Genomic DNA, 23851 nt, shown 5'->3' on the forward strand with positions numbered 1-23851 from the left:
GAATTAAGCATATTATCCTTTAGTATGAGGTAGATTAACTTGTACAAATCCTATTTCTTGTGAATGAGAATTCACCTCTGAATTCCATAATGCCTAAAGCTCTGGCCCAGCTATATGAATCTGCTAAATAAATCAGGGACGCGGCATTCTTATTTGCAAGCTTCAGATGAGTAGTTTTAGTAGCTCCAGGTCTTTAAAACCACTTTTGAAATTACACTGAAATAGGATTGCTTCCTATTATGATGTACATATGTCTGTAGAATTATTGTTTCCATATGTTTTGTCAAACAGGAATGATGAACATAGTCTGCTCGCTTCTTTTTCTTCGTGTAGAGAAAGGCTGGTTGCAGAGTTGTATAGTTCGTGGAAATGGTGTGGAATAAAGGTGCCGTACACAGCATTAAATGTATGTCCTCTTTGTTGAATTGGGACTTCACTTTATCATTCTTCTAGATCACTCTAAGTACCTACTAAGAAGCCTAAAGTAAACATACTCTTGCTTTTCATATACAGTATACTGTTTTTTGTTTGTCTGTTTTAGTGTCTCGTTCCCCCTCAACCCCACCCCACAGAGTCTGGCTCTGTTGCCCAGGCTGGAGTGCAGTGATCTCTGCTCACTCCAACCTCTGCCTCCCAAGTTCAAGCAGTTCTCCTGCCTTAGCCTCCTGAGTAGCTGGGATTACAGGTGCACGCCACCACGCCTGGCTAATTTTTGTATTTTCGGTAGAGACGAGGTTTCACCATGTTGGCCAAGCTGGTCTTGAACTCCTGACTTCATGATCTGCTTCCTCAACCTCTGAAAGTGCTGGGATTACAGGCATGAGCCATCATGCCCGGCCTCATATACAATATACTGTTTGAAGAGATTTACTTTCAAGTATACTCAAGAGAATGACGCATATTCTTCAGCCAAACTGAAATATAATATTTGATTTGCAGTTATGTATGAACATTTTGGATGTTGAGTTTGTTTTGTTAGTTTTACTCTTCTGCCCTATGCTTGTGAAGTGCATTATAATCTTTCTAGTCTCCTGTGCTTACCTCATGCTTACTAAACATCCTTTTTGAGATTTTTATGCTACATTTTTTATTACAAATGAGATAAAATGACTTTTATGAAAGTTGTATGATGCATAAACACCTGAATCTCACCCCAAACTGATAATGTACTTTGACCCCACGGTAACAGTTTGGTAGCTTTTGTGTCTCATTCCCTTTGATAGGTGATGATAGGTAAATAAATTTCCTAACAGTTAACACTACCATTTGTTTCTTTCTTACATGTCCATACTTGAATTTTGCATTTATTTTCACTCTTTTGACTTGCCAGTTCCCCTATGAAATATGTTAGTATTATTTCCTCCTTTTCTTTCTTTCTTTCTTTTTTTTTTGAAAGACAGGGTTTCACCACGTTGGTCAGGCTGGTCTTGAACTCCTGACCTCAGGTGATCTGCCCGCCTTGGCCTCCAAAGTGCTTGGATTACAGGCGTGAGCCACCATGCCCGGCCTTTTTCCTCCTTTTCTTTAGCTCTATTCTGAAGGGTAGAGAAGTTGAGTGGACACAAGACTTGTCTAAGGTTCTCTACAAGCAAGAGAAAAGAGGATTAGGGCTTCTCTACTCCTTGTATGCCTTACTTGGTACATTACTTGCCTGGTTACATTACTAGTGTGTGACTCCTAAAACATCCATCTCTTGACCCAGCTATGACTCAGCTTCCAAATGAGGTCATGGTATGTGACCACTGTCTTCAGGAACCAATTTTAATAGCCCTCATTTGTTGAGCTCTTAGATCATACCCGCCACCATCCTTAGTGCTCTTGAAGCATTTCATCATTTAATCTTGACAACACATTTTGGGGTGATATGATGCATACTTTACAGATAAAGACATTTAGAAGGGCCACACAGCTACTAAAGTAAGAATACAGGGATTTAAAGCAATGTTTACATATATAGCCTTAGTCTTAACGGTTTGCTCAGACTCTCTCAGAGGTGTATTTGGTAAAGAAGCGTTCAGATTTAACTGAGAAGTTTCTATCTTTGTTTTCTAGACTGAATGTTGAACTGGAAAAGCCAAGACTCATCCTCGTTTTTGTGGATTTGTGTATTTACTGACAGTTTTCTGGAGGTGGCAGCAATGTATCTTATTCCAGTAAAATTAGACTATCATGACCATTTCAGTTCAAATGAAAACCAAGGGTTTTGAGGGATCAGGACCTTTATCCAATTGATGCAAGAGCACCCTGGGTGGTGTATTGCAAACCCCCAACCAGTTGTTGGCATTGTGCACCATTGTAGATGTGCACTTAAGTAGATGAGTAGAATTTTATTTCATTCACTGTTTCAACCAAAATTCTTTTTGAGAGGTAATTTTTATTATTTTGGTTTCAGAAATTCTCTTCGTTTCATTTGTGAAATTCTCTTGGTTTCATCTGTGAAAATAGTAGAGTTATGGTCACTGCGCCTCAAAATTGGCTGAGAAAATTTTACTTCCTAACCTTGTATGACTTTCTTTTCATTTTATAACCAGGAATCTCCTGCAAATAAGAATACCCACACTCCAAGGTCCTTTCTACAATTAGCAATCTGAATTTATGATCTGAATCATCACTAGCTTTAAGCTGTTATTTAGAAATTATACAAAGGAATTTTTCTACCAAGTTCATTGCTTTCTACTGTGGGAGAAAAGGTTTGTAGGTAACAAAGCTAGAAACAAGGAGGTATCAACTAGATTTAGCCATATTATGTCAAAAACAGCTTACTATCCTGTTCCCTGGTTCAAGCTAATTGTCGGTAGGCCATTTCAATGACCACAGTAACTAGTGTTATTAGTGAAGTCAGTAGCCACTAACCATAATTACAACATCATCATTACTTAACTTTTAAAAATATGCTGCTGATCACATCAAGCCAGTTCCTTTTTTTGAAATAATTGCTCTTATTTTCTTTCCCTACCTTTCCTCTCTCCCTCCCTTTGTTTCTTCTTTTGACTGGTCGAGTCTTTCAGTCATTCAAATATAGTAAGTGCCAAAGAAGCAGCAGTAATTAATAGGATGCTTCTTGCAGCTGCCCACAATTTTCACTGCTGGTTCTTTGATCAGTTAAGCAGTGGTGTGCTCTGCTTTCTAGGAGCTCTGCTTTGAGCTATGAGATGGTAATACTAACTTTGAATGTGAAGCGTTTGTTTCTTTACCTCTGTGAGATAGTATATGTGTAAATGCTGTCAGGTACAAAGAAAAACAGCAATTATTATGGATCTGGTCCTGTATGAGAAGCTGAACAGAGTGGGGATAGACCCAGGATTGGGAGAGGTATAGCTCCAGGGGCCTGCATTGCTTCAGACTAAGTTGGATTGACCAGAATATGAGCTTTCTGTGTTTATTCCACCCCACGCTACCTTCTGCCACCTTATGCGCAGCCTTCTTGGAAAGCAGCTTTGCCACTGAGCCCTGGGTAACCTTGCCATGGATCCAATCCTGTGCTTGTTCCTTATCCTCTGCTGCTACACAACTTAGGACGAAGGCTTAAGGACATGTAGGCAACTGTGAATGTGGAGCCAAAGGGGAAGTATGCAGGAAAAGCACCTTCTCTTTATGTCGTAGACAACCATTTTTCTAATCAACCTCATTTCTTCACTCTTTTTTCAGTTCCTTAGGTGCCATTTGTCTGGCTCTGTATATGTAGGGAGCTGCATGAAATGTTATCACATATCCACATTTGTATTTTCAGAGTCTTTAACCAGCAGTTAACTGGTTAAACTTTAATAAACATATGATCTGCAGTAACTGAATATACATATGGACTGCAGGTCTATACATATTGACCCTCTTCATTTTTATCTGTAGCCTGGATTTCTGGTCCCAGGCCCAAAGTCCATGAAGGTTCCAGACTTCCAATTATTCTACTTATACTTCAGCTGACTTTGACTCTAGAACAGTGACATATGTACCCTTGAGAACTGATTACAGCAGTAGTGTCCATGTGATACTAGGGAATGGGAAGTCCTTTATTATTGCAACATTAAAAGGGTGATATTTTGTAGTTTTAAAATTAATTTTAAAACAGTTTTTTAAATTTTAAAATTAATAGGCACCCTTTATAATTTGGAAAGTGCATAAAAGTAAAAAATTTTACATGTAGTCCTACCACATGAATACTGCCAACTATTAACAATTCAGTGTACTGTGTTTCTTTTAGTCTTTTTCTAAGCATTTGGCTAAGATCAAGTGTAGTATATGTATTACGTTTCTTTTTGCCTTTACTGTGTATTTCTTAATCATGTTAGTGGCTTTTCCGTAGACACTGGGTCATTTAAAGCACATAGTTACACATTCTCCCTGGCATTGGTGGTCACAAAGTCAACCACTGCCTGTTGGCCCCCTAACATTGCCATGGTTTAGTTCCTCATGAAACAAAGCAAGGAAGTCTATTTAGTAAGGAATCGTCTGTTGGCAAGAGACTTCCTGCTCTTGATTTACAGAGAATGCCATGAGTTGGCGATGGACTGTAGTAAGCATGCTAGTAGGTGAGTAGAATGACTTGGAGAGAATGAAGAATTGATAATAGATGCCACCGTAAGATTATTAAATGCGAAGAAGGAAAAGTCTGTTATTTAGGTCTAGTCCATTTGCTTATTTATTCCTACAAACATTTGTGTTTCCTTGGTAACTAATAATAGTTTTGAGAAAATGTTGAACTCACAAGTATTACTGCAGAAGTGAAAAAAAAAACCCTCAAATCACAGAAATTAGAGACGGAAAAGACTTATTAGGTCATCTTCCCTGTCCCTTGCCAGTACAGACTGTTCTCAATGCTTTGTTCAGTCCATTTTTTTTAAAGGGAACTTCTCAAATAATTTGTAGCCTATCCCTTTTTTTTTTTTTTTTTTTTTTTTTTGAGACGGAGTTTCGCTCTTGTTACCCAGGCTGGAAGTGCAATGGCGTGATCTCGGCTCACCGGAACCTCTGCCTTCTGGGTTCAGGCAATTCTCCTGCCTCAGCCTCCTGAGTAGCTGGGATTACAGGCACGCGCCGCCATGCTCAGCTAATTTTTTGTATTTTTAAGTAGAGACGGGGTTTCACCATGTAGACCAGGATGGTCTCGATCTCTTGACCTCGTGATCCACCTGCCTCGGCCTCCCAAAGTGCTGGGATTACAGTCATGAGCCACTGCGCCCAGCAATCCCTTTTTTTGAGACAGAATCTCACTCTGTTGCCCAGGCTGGAGTGCAGTGGCACGATCGCAGCTCACTGCAACCTTCACCCACTGGGTTCAAGCAATTCTTTTGCCTCAGCCACCCGAGTACCTGGGAATACACACATGTGCTACCATGCCCAGCTAATTTTTGTATTTTTAGTAAAGACGGGGTTTCCTCATGTTGGCCAGGCTGGTCTTGAACACCTGACCTCAGGTGATCCACTCGCCTTAGCCTCCTAATGTGCTGGGATAACAGGCATGAGCCACTGCGCCTAGCCCATCTCTTTTAAGTAATATATTTTTAAAGAAACCACTGACAGACTTTCCCATGTAGATGTGGAGCTTGATTTCAGGGTAAATATTTGCAGAGAAAGACCTGTGGATTCAAAGTACAATTGAACAAGTTTTATTAGTTGGAAGTCATTGGAATAGTTTATGTCTCTGGAATAGTTGACTAACTGAGAGAACAGTTGGGTAAACTGCATTTATATGTTTTCTTTTATCTTTGGAACTCAAATAGAGCAATTCCTGAGCATAAATTTTAATCATAAACTTCTAGACTCATTGAAATGGGCTTAGAAAACCTGAGAACATAAAGCACTAGGAAGTAAAAAAGTAAAACTATTCCTTCTAAGCTTATTTTTATCAAAAATACATTTTATAATATTCTTTTCTATTCCTAACTCTGCTTTGTCAATTATTTACATAGTCAATTGCTTGATATAAAGGTGGCTTCTAATTGTAAAATCCTTTCCTTCTGTTTGACAACTTCTTCCAGACTCTAAAAGGACAGACTAAAACTGTCTCTTAGAAGCAGTCAGTGGTGGTGGTAAGACTAAATCCTCCACTTCCTCATATAATGGCTGAAAATGTTTTCACTGAGAAAAATAATGAACTAGGCTGGGCGTGGTGGCTCATGCCTGTTATCGCAGCACTTTAAGAGGCTGAGGTGGGTGGATCACGAGGTCAGGAGTTCGAGACCAGCCTGGTCAACACGGTAAATCCCCGTCTCTACTAAAAATACAAATATCAACCAGGTGTGATGGCGTGCACCTGTAATCCCAGCTACTAGAGAAGATGAGGCAGGAGAATCACTTGAGCTCAGGAGGAGGAGGTTGCAGTGAGCCAAGATCGCACCACTGCACTCCAGCCTGGGCTACAGCAAGACTCCATCTCAAAAAAAAAAAAAGAGAGAGAATAAATTAAGAATAAAAAATGTGCTTCAAGTTACATTAAGGAGAATGATCCTTTCATAAAATCACATTTTCGGGTGTAAAAGGCCTTAGAAAACATCTAATCTTACTGCCACTTTCTGTTCCCCATTTTTAAATAGATGAGATAACTGGAGCTCAGAGAGGTTAAGGGACTTGCCCCAAATTCACACAGTAAATTGGTGACCCAGTCACTCTGTTTTCTGGGAGTGAATGTTTCTTTTGGGAAACATAAAAAAATGGAATAAACAGTGTGATTAGTATCTGAAATCCCAATTAATAGTAGAATAATGTTTCTAGCTTAAAATACCTGCAAAACTAATTTGGAATATTAATGACCTAGTTATCTACCTTATGGATTAGAAATGCCATCTTTTGTTGCATTTGTTTTAAATTAGAGATCTGTAGATTGCTAGTTATTATCTCAGGCCACTAAGATTGGCCACATGTTGGCAATTCTAGTCAAAAACCTAATGGAGATGTCTGAACTTATAAATTTCTATGTTATGTAACACCATTATCTTGGATGCTTGCCAGTTGGTGGTTCTGTACGTGAGAAATTCTATAATAATTTACATCATTAATCGTCCAGGCTACATCATAAAGTATAGCTTTGGAAGATATGTCAAAAGTCAGGTGTCTACCCTTAGATTGAATTCTCTCTCAAAATTTCAGTGTTTTGTCCAAGAATTGGTACGTGCACAGTCTGGCTGTCATTAATCAGTGCTGAACAGCTCCAGAGATTTTTCACTTCCCCAACAAGTCCATTTCATTCCGAACTGAAAACTGGCTGCTTCTAACTTCCACTCATTGTTCCTGGTCTTTCCATGTTGAACAAATGCATTGCTTTGACATAAAAGCCTTTTAAATATTTGAAAAGTTTGTCTTTAATCTTCAGTTATTCCTATATTATATCATTTTAGTCTTTTCACACTGTGTCCAAAAGGCGGGTGCTTAGAATGAACAAGTTATTTCAGCATGATTATTTCAGCATTATCATAGTGATGCTCCTCTTTTATAGACTGTGTGAGTGCATGTGTGGGGGGTTGTATAAACATAGATTTTCTTACCATTTTAGACAACCGTATCACACGTTTGGGTCAGAGCTTACTGATCATCAGTCTTAATGAACAACCACACACCTAAGTATTGGCATCATGTACTGCTTCTGTGATAATCTGGGCCAATCACTTTTTTGTTTGTTTGTTTCCCCGCATCCTCCGCCTCCTGGGTTCAGGCAATTCTCCTGCCTCAGCCTCCCGAGTAGCTGGGATTACAGGCGCGTGCCACCATGCCCAGCTAATTTTTTGTATTTTTGATAGACACGGTGTTTCACCTTGTTGACCAGGATGGTCTCGATCTCTTGACCTCGTGATCCACCCGCCTCGGCCTCCCAAAGTGCTGGGATTATAGGCGGGAGCCACCGCACCCAGCCGGGATAATCACTTTTATCCTATACTGGTTTTGTGTGACTTCATTGTTATAATAATAACAAAAACAACAACTTTGATCCCTGTAATAACCGTATGGGATAGACAACTGAGGAACAGAGAGGTCAGGTAATTTGTCTAAGATCCCAGAGCTAGGGAATGATGGTGCCAGGGTTTGAACTCCATACTGACTTCAGCAACTTCTGTGGAAAAATCACACTCAGGGTAAACAGTACTAACAGAGAGTTATAGAACTTTGTACTTCTCTCGTCTGCCACTTAGTTCATTGGGCTTGAACTATGGGCAGGGAGAGTGAGAATGGATTTTGGAGATGATCTAGTTAGCACTCCTTATAGCTCATGAAACGAAGACCCAGGCTGTGCAGTAGTCCGTTCAAGGATATGCAGATGGGAAGAGCTCAAGCCAGAATGCAGTGCTTTTTCTACTGAAGAATTCTAAAATGTTTCTGCTTCATATAATATCTTTTCTCTGTCTTTTCCCCTTCTTTCTCCTTGTTTTCTCTTCCTTTTTATTTATGGTGCTATCAGTGTTAAAACAACAATAATAGAAAGTACCTGGAAAAGATCACTTGGAATCCTACCACACCGTGTTTTAAACTGTGTTCATGTATTGCCAACTTCTGAATCTGTAAGTTCAACTTTATCTTGTTAGATTATGACATAGATTTAAGAATCTCATCAAGTGTATTGATTTAAGCTTCACAGCTCAAATAGGGAAAATCTATAAAGAAGTTCCAGGGAGTGGAAAGGGAAGGGAAAGAAACTGCTGTCATTTAAGAGCCTCCTGTATGTCAGTCACTCTGCCCACCTGCTGTCTCGATGTCTAAACTTCTTCCCACTTTATGGGATTCTGTATGAGGACCAGCACGATACCCTGCACAAAGTGGGCATTCTGCAAACCTAAAGAATGAGGAAATGAATGAAAGGAAATGCTTTGAATTCAGCAGAAGAAATAGATAACAATCGTGTGTGAACTACTCCCACCTATTGCCTATCGACTTTTAGCTTTCAGTTCATTTTTGCACAATTTATTTCACAACTATTGAGGCAAATGTGTATACAGGATACCATGGAATGCTGTTTACAGTTATAGATTTTGGTTTTTGTACCTTTGAAACAGCTGAATACTGAGAAGGCCTGGGTCCAGAAGTTATTTTTTCCTTCAATTAATCAGGTTTCTTTACTTCCTTGACCACAAATATTATTTGCAAAGGAAATGTCTTCTTTGGGGTGGTATTTAACCATGCAGGTGGGGGACACTGTGCCATGATACTGCTCTGACAGTCCGTGGACTTGAGGAATAAAAACTGCAGGAGCAGAGTTTCCTTTCAGCAGTCAACTGTAGGCTCAGTCACTTCTTGACAAAACATAAAATAGTGCTGATTTCTTTTTAAACATAATCAGTTCGAATGGAAACTGTTTCAGCTGAGTTTGGAAACACACAGGCAGCCTTCTGTTACCATTAAGGCTACTACCCTAGTAATACCAAAGAGACTCTCTCAACCCGTTTATATTGGATGCTGGTAGGGCTATTTGATGGGGATCCGGTGACTCTCAATGACTCTCAATGACTTCTACTTTGAGATTTATCTCCAAGTGCTGATTGTATTGTAAGATTTAATCAATAGTGTGTAAGATCAATCAATGTAGTGTAAGAAGCACAAGCTTATCTTATTATTGCTAATTTGTCCCATTACGAGATTATGCCCCTAAGAGTTATCTTATGGCTAGCCCAATTATATTTTTTTCGTCTTGCCAAAAAATAAAATTTCTTTGTCAAATTCAAGGATTTAAAACTTAGCACAAGTTCATAAACTTACTTTGATACTTCTTTATTTCCTTTTTTAAAGTACATCAGTAGACTTAAAATATAAGTGTGGCTTAGAGTTCACTTGACCTCTATAAGGTGCTGAGTTACTTTTGGTTAAAAACAATATTTGTCTATCTATAGCTCTGTCAACTGTTTGTGGCTATTATATGGTGAAACTTTGTGGAACAGATGTCTAACTTTCTCCCTTCTTATTCCCTCCTCTCTGCCCAAAACACACACACACACACACACACACACACACACACACACACACAGACTTGAAGGCTTTTGTGTACATTTGCCACCTACTACAACAAGAAATGAAGAACAATACAACTCAGCCCTGTAGATCTAGAATGGGGAATCTACTTCCCAAAGGCTGTATGCGATATCTTTTCATAGAGTCCTGGTGACCTCCAACAACTTGTAGCACTTTTTGTGCATCAGGATATTTCTGATTAAAAATCCACCACCTTTGTTGATAATGTTTGTTCATGGAATTGAGTGGATAAAAGAGGTATTACATTTTCCTTTTCAAATGAAGGAAGGTGGAATATTCAAACAGAACACTGTGTGTGCATACATGCACATGTAGATGAGTGAGAGATGATATATAGATATATGAGTTAGTCCTACTGTATTCTTTTAAGACATACTCAGCAACTATTTGTTGTATACCTTCTGTGCACTATCACTATGCTGAGCTCCTGGTAATGAGGGTAATGAGTGTAAAGCAGGGATGTCTAATCTTTTGGCTTCCCTAGGCCACATTAGGAGAAGAATTCTCTTGTGCCATACATAAAATACACTTAACATTAATGATACCTGATTAGCTTTAAAAAAATTGCAAAAAAAAAAATCCTATGTTTTAAGAAAGTTTATGAATTTGTGTTGGGCTACATTCAGAGCCGTCCTGGGCCACCTGCAAAGCATGGGCCGTAGCTAGGACAAGTTTGGTGTATAGCACATCCCTACCCAGATTTTGGAGGGGTAGATAGAACAAACAAATGAACAAAGGCCAAAAAACAACATTAAATTAAGATATTGAATTGGATAAAGTAAGAATATTTTTAAAGTATCAGGGGCCAACGTGGTGGCTCATGCCTGTAATCCCAGCACTTTGGGAGGCTGAGGTGGGCAGATCACTTGAGGTCAAGAGTTCAAAACTAGCTTGGCCAACATGGTGAAACCCGTCTTTACTAGAAAACCGTCTTGGCCAGGCGCAGTGTCTCACGCCTATAATCCCAGCACTTTGGGAGGCTGAGGCGGGTGGATCACGAGGTCAAGAGATCGAGACCATCCTGGTCAACAAGGTGAAACTCTGTCTCTACTAAAAATACAAAAAAATTAGCTGGGCATGGTGGTGCGCACCTGTAGTTCCAGCTACTTGGGAGGCTGAGGCAGGAGAATTGCCTGAACCCAGAAGGTGGAGGTTGCAGTGAGCCGAGATTGCACCATTGCACTCCAGCCTGGGTAACAACAGTGAAACTCGGTCTCAAAAAAAAAAAAAAAAGAAAGAAAGAAAACCATCTCTACTAAAAATACAAAAATTAGCTGGTCATGGTGACAGGTGCCTGTAATCCTAGCTACTCAGGAGGCTGAGGTAGGACCTGGGAGGTGGAGGTTGCAGTGAGCCAAGATCATGTAACTGCACTCCAGCCTGGGTGACAGAGTGAGACTCTGTCTCAAAAAACAAAATTTAAAAAAGTATCAGGCCAAGAAATATCTGATAGATCTTCATCGAAGTTAAAGTTCATTTGGATCTTGAAGGGTGAATAAGGCATTATGGAAGCAGAAGGGCAGAACAAAAGGAACCGTGAATTTACTACAGTCACCAATTGGCTCTCACAGAGCACAGCTGGGCCTCTGCAGGCATTGCGCATGTGGTGGATATCACAGCCATGTTTGAGAGGTCACATAAGACGGGTCCAGGCTATGAATAGGTCTTAAAATTCAAGTAGTGGGGTCTGGGTTTTAACTTCATGTTATAGACCATATGGTACCATTAGCAGCTTTTGAGCAGTTGAGTAATATATTGAAAGCAGTTTTAAATGAATCATTTTTTAAATTTTTTTTTAATTCGAAATTTTTTTTTAATTGCATATATGTAAGTGCAATATATTCACATGAAACAGAACTGGGAATACCCAGTTATATAATACCCAGCTTTATATATTTTTTGTTTGTTTGTTTGTTTTGTTTTGTTTTTTGAGACAGGGCCTCATTCTGCTGGAGTACAGTGACAAAATCACGGGTCACTGCAGCCTTGACCTGAGTTGAAGATAGTTTCCTCTAGAGAGGATTTCCATTTGTTTGTGCCAGATGCCAAGGGGTATTTTCAGCCTAAAATCTTTTCAAACTAAATTTTATACCCAGGATTTTTGGGATGCTTTTCTTTTGTTTTGTTTTATTTTGTTTTTTTGGACCACCCAGTTAGTATGAATCTGCAGATTCTCATGTGCGCTAGCTTGTTAGTATACATTCTCAGTGGAGTTTATTTTCCCTCTAACTCCCAATGCCATAGTTCATGGAAAGCAGTTTTCTTTGCAGTCCCTTAGAGGTTGATTTTGTTTCTAAATTACCCTTCCATCTGGGTAATGTGGGTACTTCCATCTGGGTACTCTGACAGTTTAGTTCTTTGAAATCTCTGCTTTATGTGGGGCTGGGAGGACCCTTGGCTTTGTACTTTGTCTACGTGCCCTATGATGTCATGAAAACCAAAATTTAAGTTTATAGAGTTCAAAAAAAACATTCTCAAAGCAAAAACTAGCTTTGGTGCTTTGCTTACCTTTGTAGGTTTTCACTTTCATTCAGTATTTGGCTTTGAATATTCCTAATATTACTTGCCATCTTATGGATGTATTTTCAAGATATTGTATATATTTTATTTTGCACTTATATGTGTTAGGTTTTTTGTTCTTTTGGGGTTTTTTGTTTCTTTTTTTTTTTTTTTTTTTTTGATGAGACAATAGCTTAGGGTAGCTGATTCATCTCACCATTAGCAATGGACATTAGAACAACAGTAATCTCATACTGAAAATCTGCCTGAAAACTACACAAGAAATGTCTAAAAGGAAATCTTTCAAATTGGGAAACGGAGTTTTAGCTTAACTCAGTAAAGATTTTCATCGCAGCATTTCCATTCATTGCTTAGCTTACTAATAAGCCACCAGTGATTTTTCAGTTGCCTAATCATATAAACATTGTATACAAGATAAAGTCCAGTTGTTAACAAAACCACACATTTTAAGATCTAGTTTTTCTTAGGTCTACACGTTAATAGAATAATCAGTCTGCTCTCTAGACTAGTTGTGATCCACTAACACTTATTATTTAAATTTCTATTTAATATAATAATTCTTCTGATTTTTCAGTTGTTACTTCTTAGTTCAGGCAAGCACATTAGTCAGAGCCTGATGTAAATAGGGTTGGTCTAAGAGTTTCTCCTATGCTTTTAGCAAACCTTTGTGAGAAACAGAGTATCATTGAATGTGAAAGATGCCACTTTGAGGACAGCATCTTGAATTAAGAAGCTCTTCACAGGGCACTAGGCAAGTCTCCAATTTTGTATAGAGTACCATGTAATGTAAGAGGGCTTCACATCCTTGAAGAATTCCCAGGATATGGCAACTTTAAACTATTGGCCTTCACTGAGAACTGCCATGAAAGTAGTGACCTGGCTTCCCAAGTGGTCCAGAATGTAAGTAACCAAAAAATGGTACTTTGGCTAGGAGGTGTCCAGCTGTAATCATCCAAAAACCTGAATTCCCATTGACTCAAACAATAGTGAAGTATATCAGCACACAACAAAAAATCCAGCCTTGGGACAGGTTCTAGACATAGCATGTTGCCTCTCACTCTCTGGTTCTTGTGTCTTTGGTCTCTTCCCCTTAATGGCTTCATTGTCACATTGGTAGCAAGATGACCTTCCTAGTTCCAGACTTCTCATCCAAACCTGCAACACCCAGAGGTGGAGAAGGTCCCATCTCTTCTGATGTCTCTTTAGGAGCCAGGAAGCCTTTACCATAAGCTCTCCCCCAAATTCCCACTCCATCTTACCCACCCCTGAAGACTTGCCCTTGTGCCATATTGTCTGGAATTGCCAAAGGGAAAGAGAATAACATGACTAGCTTATAAATCAATGAGATTTTATCCCTTACCTAAGCAGAGGTCAAGTTCACGTCAATCATGTGGGCTCAATGGATTATTCTAAATTCTTTTTTACATAAATTCTAAGCATACTATTGGCCTGTAATTTTCTTCACAAAGAATATGAGGCCCCTGTTGGTGCTGAGCCCCACAAACAGAGCTGAATTAGAAGTGATCAGGACCGTGACTGGAGGAGGAGTGGCAATGCCTTGCTAAGATGAAAACAGGATGCTCTGTGTATCTATTCTCTCAAGTGTTACTGGGAGGAGATCTGGGAATTTTTAGAACACTGCTTTCAGGTATCTCTATTTCCAGTAACAACATTGGCATCTGGACCTTTTTAATAGGCATTTAGTAACAGTAAAAAATATTATTGCTGCACATGGTGGCTCACGCCTGTAATCCCAGCACTTTGGGAGGCCAAGGCAGGCGGATCACAAGGTGAAGAGATCAAGACCATCCTGGCCAACATGGTGAAACCCCATCTCTACTAAAAAATGAAAAAATTAGCTGGGCGTGGTGGCGTTTGCCTGTAGTCCCAGCTACTCAGGAGGCTGAGGCAGGAGAATTGCTTGAACCCAGGGGGCGGAGATTGCAGTGAGCCGAGATTGCTCCACTGCACTCCAGCCTGGCACCTGGCAACAGAGCAAGACTCTGTATATATATATAAAATTGTTCATTTTATAGAATTTGAAATCTTCTCCTCAATCTAAGACTAGATTCTGACTTTTTAAGGTGTGAGGTTTCATGGATCTTTTTTATGTCATGTAGATATCTAAGAATTGTGTCATTTGTTTGGCAAAGCAAATAGCTAATTCATTTAGATTAAGTTATCAAAGTTGACTATTTTAAAGTAACCTTCAATTGCTTTAATCTTCACAACTGTTTATGCTCTACAGATAATCTATTTTTCAGTGATGAACAGGAATAGTTTCTTGCTGATTGAGAATGATTTTTGTTTAACAGCATCCCTTTATCAAATACACAGATACATTAAAATATCTTTAGGTTTTACTTCCCTCCACCCCAACCCAAGACATTTTGAAGGTAAAAAATCTGGCTCCCCTTTGCCGGATCCACAAATATTTCTGAATTGCTTTACAGTTTTCTTCTTTTTGAAGCTAGGTGTCCAGATATTCACTATTCATTTATTAAGAACCTGCTATGTTTTGTTTTGTTTTTGGAGACAGAGTTTTCCTCTTGTTGCCCAGGCTGGAGTACAATGGGGTGTTATCGGCTCACTACAACCTCCGCCTCCAGGTTCAAGTAATTCTCTGGCCTCAGCCTCCCAAGTAGTTGGGATTATAGGTGCCCACCACTACGCCTGGCTAATTTTTTGTATTTTTACAGGGTTTCACTATGTTGGCCAGTCTGGTCTAGCACCTGCTATGTTAAGTGAGGTACATTTTGGAGGAAGAAAGCCAGTTAACATAGAACCAGCATGTAATAGACTTCAGTAAACTTCCTTTTCTCTCTGTTGCGATACTCCAAGTTTTTTTGTGTGATGTTGTAGAAAGTAAGACAAATCTGCTTGAAGACAATTACAGCTAGGAAATGACTTTAACAAAAAGTTAAAATTCTAGAATAGTGGCAATTTAATGAAGTATTTTTATAGTAACTTCAAAATACATAACCATGCTTATTGATGCTTCTTACTAGAAAACATAACCTTGAAGATGTTGCTTTCCCCAAGTAATGAATAAGATTATATTAACTCTTGTGGAAATAGAAAAGGAGACAGGATGGTTAAAAACTAAGTAGATTACACAGGATACATAAAGAAAGTGCTCTTTCAGTGCAAAGGGAAATCTGTATCTGAAAAGGTGTAAGAGAAGGTGGCACTTAGGAGTTCAAGCGAAGGTCTGCCTCATTTGTTCATCTGTTGTGGATGCTTAAGAGGAGCTAGTCTTGGGTCTAGCCAGAGGTAGAGTTACTGGCCCCATTAGTTTTATATGCTGGCGTGCTGTTCCCTTGTGTCCACTTATAGTTATCACCTTTTTGTTTTGGGTTTGTTTTTTGATAACTTTTAAAGTCTCTGTTGCCTTATGATTTCTTTTGCTCATGGAAGAAACATCAGATAATGCTGAATTTACTCTGAATTTAGATCTTAGGGCAATTTGCTTTCTTAGAGCAAGGAGGAAAGTGAATACTTTATATTTTTTAAATGCAGGAAGTTTACCATCTTGCAGAAAGACTGTTTCAAAGGTTCATTTGTAAGATATTTCCTCATATAAACGTTATTATTAATCAGGGTAGTTGATTCCCAGACTAGCACAAGGAGGCTCACTCAACCCATAATAAAGCTGAAAACCTACATTTAGGTAACTGTGATAGTATGATGATTTGGCAGCACAGTAATAGCATAATTCACAACATTTATATGTAGTATGATTATTACAGTATGGAGGAGAGAACGATATTCTTGCAAATATATAGACATCAAGCTATATTTCAGGTCAGCTAGTTTTTTGTGGACTAGCTGGGAGCCTATGTGTTACATAAAACATGATATTTACTAGCAAATGTGTTCCAGGTTCCCACTTTGGATTCCAGGTGAATACCTCCCAGTCACATCCATGGCAGCCTTAGGCCAACTACCCTGAAGAACATTAAGTAGCTCTGGAAATACTCTTGCCCTCCAGGTGCCATCCTTTGAGCAGGGTATAGGCTGGCTTTTTATATAAAAGAATGTTCACAAGTCAGGTGTTCATAACCCAGAGAATCCATATATATATAATGTGGCCAGGATGTTTAAATTTAACTGTATTTTATTCTTAGCTATCTCAGGTTCAAGCATGACAGCATGTTCTTGTAGGCAACTTGCAGTCACCCATGTTCACCGCTGGAAAAGCTGAAAATATCCCCCTTTAAAGAATGAATCATAACCCAACTAGCTTTACAGTTGGTCTTAGATACTTAGTGGGCTGTCACTTAGCAGGATTTTTTTTTTTTTTTACTATATATCCCATAACATATGAATGGTAATATCTGTGGGTTATTCAAAGTACTGTATTTCCTTCTGCTTGTGGACAAGAGCTTACTTTTTGGCTGATTTCCTTTTGCAGAAGAGGCCAAGTTCCTGGTGGTGTTTGCTGGATAATTTTAAGGAACTGAGTTCATAATAACATAACTATGAACCCCTGGTAATGTTTCTTAACCTATAGGTTGGTTTTTGTAAACCAAAACAGAATAATCAATGCAGGTCAAATAAACGTTCATTTCTTACTACTGTACATATAACATCACACTTCCACATGTTGTCTTCCTTAACCCCCTTCATCTTTGTGGAAAACCTCTTCCTTTTAACTACTCTCCATCATGTTTTACCTTGACTCAGGACAATACCCTAGCAGCCTGCACCCATATAGAACAGGTGCCTCATTAAAAAACTGTGGTTAAATGTTGGCTAAACTCTAGCAGTGATTGCTAGGAAAGAAATCAATGTTGATGTTTAGTGAGAGCCGGACAAAAAAGCCCCTCACCTGTGTTTGGTCAAGCTCTAAGCTGTAAAGATCATCTTTTTGTAGAGGAGACATGTGGCTCACTGGAGGAGGGAACCATTTGCTTCTGCAGGGAATTGCGACGGTTCCATATTCTAAAGCATGAGTCATGGATGTCTCCGTGATTACACATCCCTCCTCACATGAGGAATAAACTTTAGAAAAAAGGAAGTTAAGAGAAAACAGAAGTGTGAATAACTGCTAATGGTGCTCTCTCTGGCTCCATTCCGTCTGCTGTTTCATGATACATAAAGGGAGTAGGTCAGAGATTCCTTTCCTGGCAAATAAGTGACAACATATGTTTGAAACAGTGAATGGAAACTATAGGGGGAAAATGACAGGCATATGCAATAGGAAAGCAAGGGAAAATTTGTTGCCCTAATGTTAGCCACATAATTGGTATGCTTTTCTATAGAGGGGCTGTTTCATTTTAAACACTCTGCATGCCGCTTAGTAGAGCATTTCTGTGTGTGAAATGTATATATTTTCTTGGCTTTGGGGATTTGGGCTTTTTTTTCATGAATGGTAGTCACCTTAAACTACTGAGGCTTCATACAGAGTCCTTGAAAGAAAGGTTCCCAAAAGAGAACCTCGTCAGGAAATAGGACCCTTTATTAAAGTAGTAAGAACAAAAAGGAAGGAAGTCGCTAACAACAACTATTTTGATGGACTGAGAACAAAGGAACAGGCCCCAAATTACTATCTTCTGGAGCGCTCTTCAGTTAAATTATAATTCTACAGTGATAGTGTTCATGATTCATTTGTTGCCAAAGCAACTGAAGCTTTGTTCAGTAGAGTTTGAGATTCTACAAGGTTCCAAAGGACTAGGGTTTAATGGTTTTTGTTCCACAAATATTTATAATCAATATTACCTACTAACAAATTGAAAGCACAGTGATTTTCTTTGAAAAAATAATTTTCATAACAAATCGATGTATATATACAACGAGTGCTGAAGTCCATTTCCACTTACCTGTCGTAAATGGCTAATAATTAGAAAATGTATTTTAATTCGCAAAATTTAATTATGGCCAATTGGAGAAAAGTGCTAGAGAGAAGCATGATTTTGTTCTCAGAACAAAATTTCTTTTTATTGCTTCATTTGCTTAGAAATGATTGTGATTAAGAATATTATCAACTTTTGGCCAGGCGTGGTGGCTCACACCTGTAATCTCAGCACTTTGGGAGACAGAGGCAGGCAGATCACTTAAGGCCAGAAGTTCAAGACTAGCCTGGCTGTTCGATACAGTGAATCCGAAGTTTCTCTTCAAAAAATCAGCATGTCAGTATGTTCAGCTCTTTTATTCTTTGTCTGTGTTAAGGTTTAACTTCCTTGTAGTTTCTGTAAACAACTTTTTCCACCAGTTCTAATCAGTAGTTCACATCTGTTCCCCTGGCCCCTGGCTCCGTACTGACTCATCCCAGTCACCTGCTTCAGTCACCTGCTCTAGTCACCTTCTTTGACCTAGGTCACCCCTGGCTACCTGCTCTGACCTGCCCATAACGATCCTTCCCACCAAACTACCCACCTTGCCACTCCAGCAGGGACAGCTGTTCTCTTTAAATTAGCCAATCAGGATTAGTCTAGCTTGTGCGGTCTAACCCTAGCTAATAGGGGAATGACACGGCAGTAGGGGCGACCTCCCATCAGGGATGAGTACCCCTTTTCCTCCCTTGTCCAAGTGTGCACTCGCCATTGTTCCATCTGTGAGCCGCACCCTTCTACAGAAGTAAATTGCCTTGCTGAGGAAATTTATATTTGAATGCTACTTCTTTTGCAGCATCAAAAATTCTACTTGTAACACTGATCAACAGAGTGAAACCCCATCTCTACTAAAAATACAAAAATTAACCGGATGTTGTGGTGTACACCTGTAATCCCATCTACTTGGGAGGCTGAGCCAGGAGAGTCACTTGAAGGCAGGAGGCAGAGGTTGCAGTCAGCTGAGATGGCGCCACTGCATTCCAGCTTGGCAACAAAGTGACACTCCCATCTCAAAAAAAAAAAAGAATATTATCAACTTTTATGCTTCTAAGACTTAATAAGACTTAATTTTAGACTTATTAAGACTTAACTGCTTAGTAAGACTTTTAAGGTTGTCGGGGAAAATCAGCTGGTGTTACTCTTGATTAGGGCCTTGACAATGAACAATATTAGCATGAAGGAAAGACAGGTAGGAGGATTGTTAGTGCCCAGGAGATTGATGCTGCAGGGATCTGTGATCATGCCACAGCTCTCCAGCCTGGACAACAGTGAGACTCTGTCTCAAAAAAAAAAAATAATAATAAGACATGGCAGAGAGAACACAGGTCTAAGTTCTGTAACAGGCCTACTGCCAATTTTTGTATACGCGACAGCTAAGAGTAGTTTTTACATTTTGGTTTATTTATGTATTTTTTTTTTTTTTGAGATGGAGTCTTTCTATTACCAGGCTGGAGTGCAGTAGCGTGATCTTGGCTCACTGTTACCTCCGCCTCCCAGATTCAAGCAATTCCCCTGCCGAGTAGCTGGAACGACAGGTGCACACCACCTTGCCCGGATAATTTTTTGTATTTTAGTAGAGACAGGATTCACCATGTTGGCCAGGATGGTCTCAATCTCCTGACCTCGTGATCTGCCTGCCTTGGCCTCCCAAAGTGCTGGGATTACAGGCGTGAGCCACCATGCCTGGCCTACATTTTTAAATAGATGGGGAAAGAAATCAAATGAAAATTATTTCATGATAGGTGAACATTTTATGAAATTTAAATCTGAGTGTCTATAAGGTTTCATTGGAACACATCACATCCATGTGTTTACATTTTATCTTTGGCTGCTTTCCTGCCTAAGAGCAGAGTTGAGTGTCTGCATAAAGACTACTGGTCCACAAAGCCTAAAATACTTACTACCTGGCCCTTTACAGAAGAAGTTAGCTGACTTGTTGTATAGCTTTGACAGTAAATACAGTTCAAAACAAAACAAAGGAAAGAAAAGCAACTAAAAGTATATCTCAACTAATTTGTGTTCATTTGCCTGACATTAAATTTTCAATTTTCTATACTGGTTCCTTTTTAGATCTTGAGTAGTCTGTTTTCTCTAAGGATTAATATTATTGCCAAGACATTAGGATGCCTTATGATGAAGTGCTGGCGTGTTGTTGTGTATTTGAAAAGAAATAGAGGATACTGAAAGCAGAAGACCAAAATTGTGTTTTTGAGATTTGGGAAGCAATGAAGTTCTGAGCTAGTTAATTTATTATATTTTTTGTCTATCACTGTCTCTTATTTTACCTTGACCAGGATGGGACGTCCAGGATAGATGATGGGGATTATAGAGGGATTCTGTAAGAGAACTCCACTGCAGAGAACCCCCTACAGTGTGTCAAAGCTTTCTGCTTGGTAAAACAAATGACCATGAATATGCCTAGTGTTCATGGTTAAATGAAGTTTTTCTTATTTCTAATCACCATGAATAATTGAGAACCAAGTCTACTGAGAAAAGATATCCTACCTCCAATTCTGATTTCTCATAGTAATGTTACGTTTAATTTTCTCACATTGTTTTTTCTTTCCTTCAGTTATTAAAGCGTATTTATTTCTAAATAGGCTTATCTAAGTTATTAGACTCTCAAACTTTCAAAAGCAGGCAGACTTGGTTTAAATGTAGCTTATTTGAGGATTTACATATGATACATTATTTTTATGTCGCATATTGTGACATTTTTGGGGGGTTATTAGGAAAAACGTATATCTTTATATTGTAGATAGCATTATTTTTAGAGCTGTGTTGCAGGTGTATGGAATGAAAGGTTTCAAACAAATTGTACTATATGGAATTACACAATGCCCAGGGCCTGTGTTTGCCTTGATTCTTTATGCCCCATCTCATGCTTTCCAATCTCTTCCATTACAAATGGAAACCTGGAAAGATCAGCTAAATAAAAATTTCATTGTGTAATGACAAATTTCCATCTGGAATTATGACCTGCAGCCACTCACACATTAAAAATGTATGTGCAGGCCAGGCGCTGTGGCTCACTCCTGTAATCCCAACACTTTGGGATGCTGAGGCCGGAGGATCACCTGAGGTCAGGAGTTCAAGACCAGCCTGGCCAATATGGTGAAACCATGTCTCTACAAAAATACAAAAATTAGCCAGTCATGATGGCGGATACCTGTAATCCCAGCTACTCAGGAGGCTGAGATGGAAGAATTGTATGAACCCAGGAGGCAGTGGTTGCACTGAGCTGAGATCATGCCATTGCACTCCTGCCTGGGTGACAAAGTGAGACTCTATCTCAAAAAAAAAAAAAGTGAATTTTTCACATCATCCTAGCATTGCTTTGTTTTAATAAGGCTTGAACTATTATGTATGAATATCAGAAGAAGGTACAATTGAATGAGATATATTCCATGAACACTAAGTCTGAAGCTCTAATCAAACTTTATGTTTATTTCAAGCTACTATCTTATTAGATACTTATTAATATTAATAGCAATCAGATTTCTATTGCCAGTTTCATCACTGAGAAGGCTGGAACACATATACTGAAAAAAATGTGGCTACTCCTTCTTATTAGTACCTCAAAGACAGCTACAGTGAATGTGCTTTGATTATATTAAATGGAGATTTTTGTGCGAATTTATTAGAGGCTTAACTAGGAGCTCATTTCTTTTTATCTAAAAACATCTTCTAAAAGAACATAGTTTCTCATGTTTGTTGATCTTTATTTTGTATCATATATAGAGCCTGCTCAGTTTTATTTTGAACAGGACATTTGGTTATAATTTTCAAAAGCAGATTTCTGGTTTCCAATATGAAGTTATTATACTTTATGGGCATTTTGGTTCCTTTCTTATTATGATGCATTCTTTTAGCCTTAATGAGCATACTAATGCACTAGAGTTAAAAGTGGAAATCACATACTTTAAGATCATACTGGAAATATTCTACCTAAATCTTTTTACAAAGTTTTCCATGAATTCTAGTAATTACACAATTAAGTTATTGTATAGAAAGGATTTAGTGTTTTGTGAAATCTAAATGGTAGCTGTTGTGATTACGTTGTTGCTTTTTTCTAGCAGTTTCCTAATCACTATTGCATTCTTCAACAAACTATTTCTAGGACAAAGTACTAGGAATCTCACTTAAAGTACACTTTTCCTGAAATTTTTAGGGTAGACGCTTTGACTCCCACCTCCTTGATTGTGATTCCACTATGGCCCATCTTCAGGGCATCTTTTCTTAATGCACATTAACTTTCGGGGTGATGAGCCAGACTCCCTGAGTTTGCACGTTGAATTGCATTACCTCTCTGTGCCACTGTTTTCTCATCTGTAAAATGGGGGTGGTGAGCATACCTTCCTCATAGGGTGGTTGTATTACAGAGTTGTATCCTATAAGCACTTAGAATAGGGCCTACACATAGTTAAGTATTCAACTAGTTAGCTGTTATTAGTACATTCCTAAGGTGCGAAATATGGTGTTCTGGTTGTGCTGGGTCTTTGAAACCCTGTAATTCTGAGTTCAGGACCAACTTGTCAGGATTTTAGGATGAAATAAATATAAAGAAGGCTGGGCGCGGTGGCTCACACCTATAATCCCAGCACTTTGGGAGGCCGAGGAGGGTGGATCACGAGGTCAAGAGATCGAGACCATCCTGGTCAACGAGGTGAAACCCCGTCTCTACTAAAAATACAAAAATTAGCTGGGCATGGTGGTGCGTGCCTGTAATCCCAGCTACTCGGGAGGCTGAGGCAGGAGAATTGCTTGAACCAGAGGCGGAGGTTGCAGTGAGCCGAGATCGTGCCATTGCACTCCAGCCTGGGTAACAAGAGCGAAACTCTGTCTCAAAAAAAAAGAAATAAATATAAGTGAAGGCTTTTTGAAAAGTTCATATGTAACGCATATCTAGAGCAGTGTTTCACGCATAGTATATATTTACTAAATATATATTGGGTGAATTAATTTAAACATTAAAAATATTATAAATGTATAATGGTGATATCATTAGTAAAATTCATGACTACGGGATAGAAGTCAAAACCACTCAACCTCCTTGCGTTTGAGACAGAACATTCAACTTAGCTACATTGACGAGGTGCAGATAACAAAGATGGTGAAGATGAGGTTATTAATAACAACTAACACATACCTGGTGCTTACCGTATGTTAAACACTCTTTTTAACCCTTTCTATGGATGTAAATTAACTCATTTAATCTTTACAGCAACCCCATAAAGATTATCCCCATTGAATCGATGAAGAAACTGAGTCTCTAAGAGGTCATAAATAACCAGATTTCAGACGAGATAGGGCGCTTTCAGGGTGGTGTGGCCATAGACAAGATTTCAAACCCAGGAAGTTTGGCCCCAGATGCCGTACCTTTAGCCCTATGTTGTAACTAAGGTGTAACTTTACAGCAATTATTTGTTTCAACCATTTCTTTACACATTTAATATTAATCAGAACTTCCATAAAGTACCAAATGGACTGATCATTGTATAATCCTCCCTCTTCCACACAAGTTTAAGTGCTGATATTCAAACTGAGCT

At 38.9% G+C, this 23851-nt stretch overlaps 2 protein-coding genes across 19 annotated transcripts in view; one reads left to right on the forward strand and one right to left on the reverse strand.

Annotated features, from left to right (window-relative positions):
* CMSS1 (cms1 ribosomal small subunit homolog) overlaps nucleotides 1-23851 on the forward strand; it is a 390132-nt gene that overhangs the window by 67280 nt on the left and 299001 nt on the right. The window lies entirely within an intron of this gene.
* FILIP1L (filamin A interacting protein 1 like) overlaps nucleotides 1-23851 on the reverse strand; it is a 305341-nt gene that overhangs the window by 52681 nt on the left and 228809 nt on the right. The gene's annotated exons all lie outside the window — the stretch shown is intronic.

Source organism: Callithrix jacchus, chromosome 15 (assembly GCF_049354715.1).
Source record: "Callithrix jacchus isolate 240 chromosome 15, calJac240_pri, whole genome shotgun sequence".
NCBI lineage: Eukaryota > Metazoa > Chordata > Mammalia > Primates > Cebidae > Callithrix > Callithrix jacchus.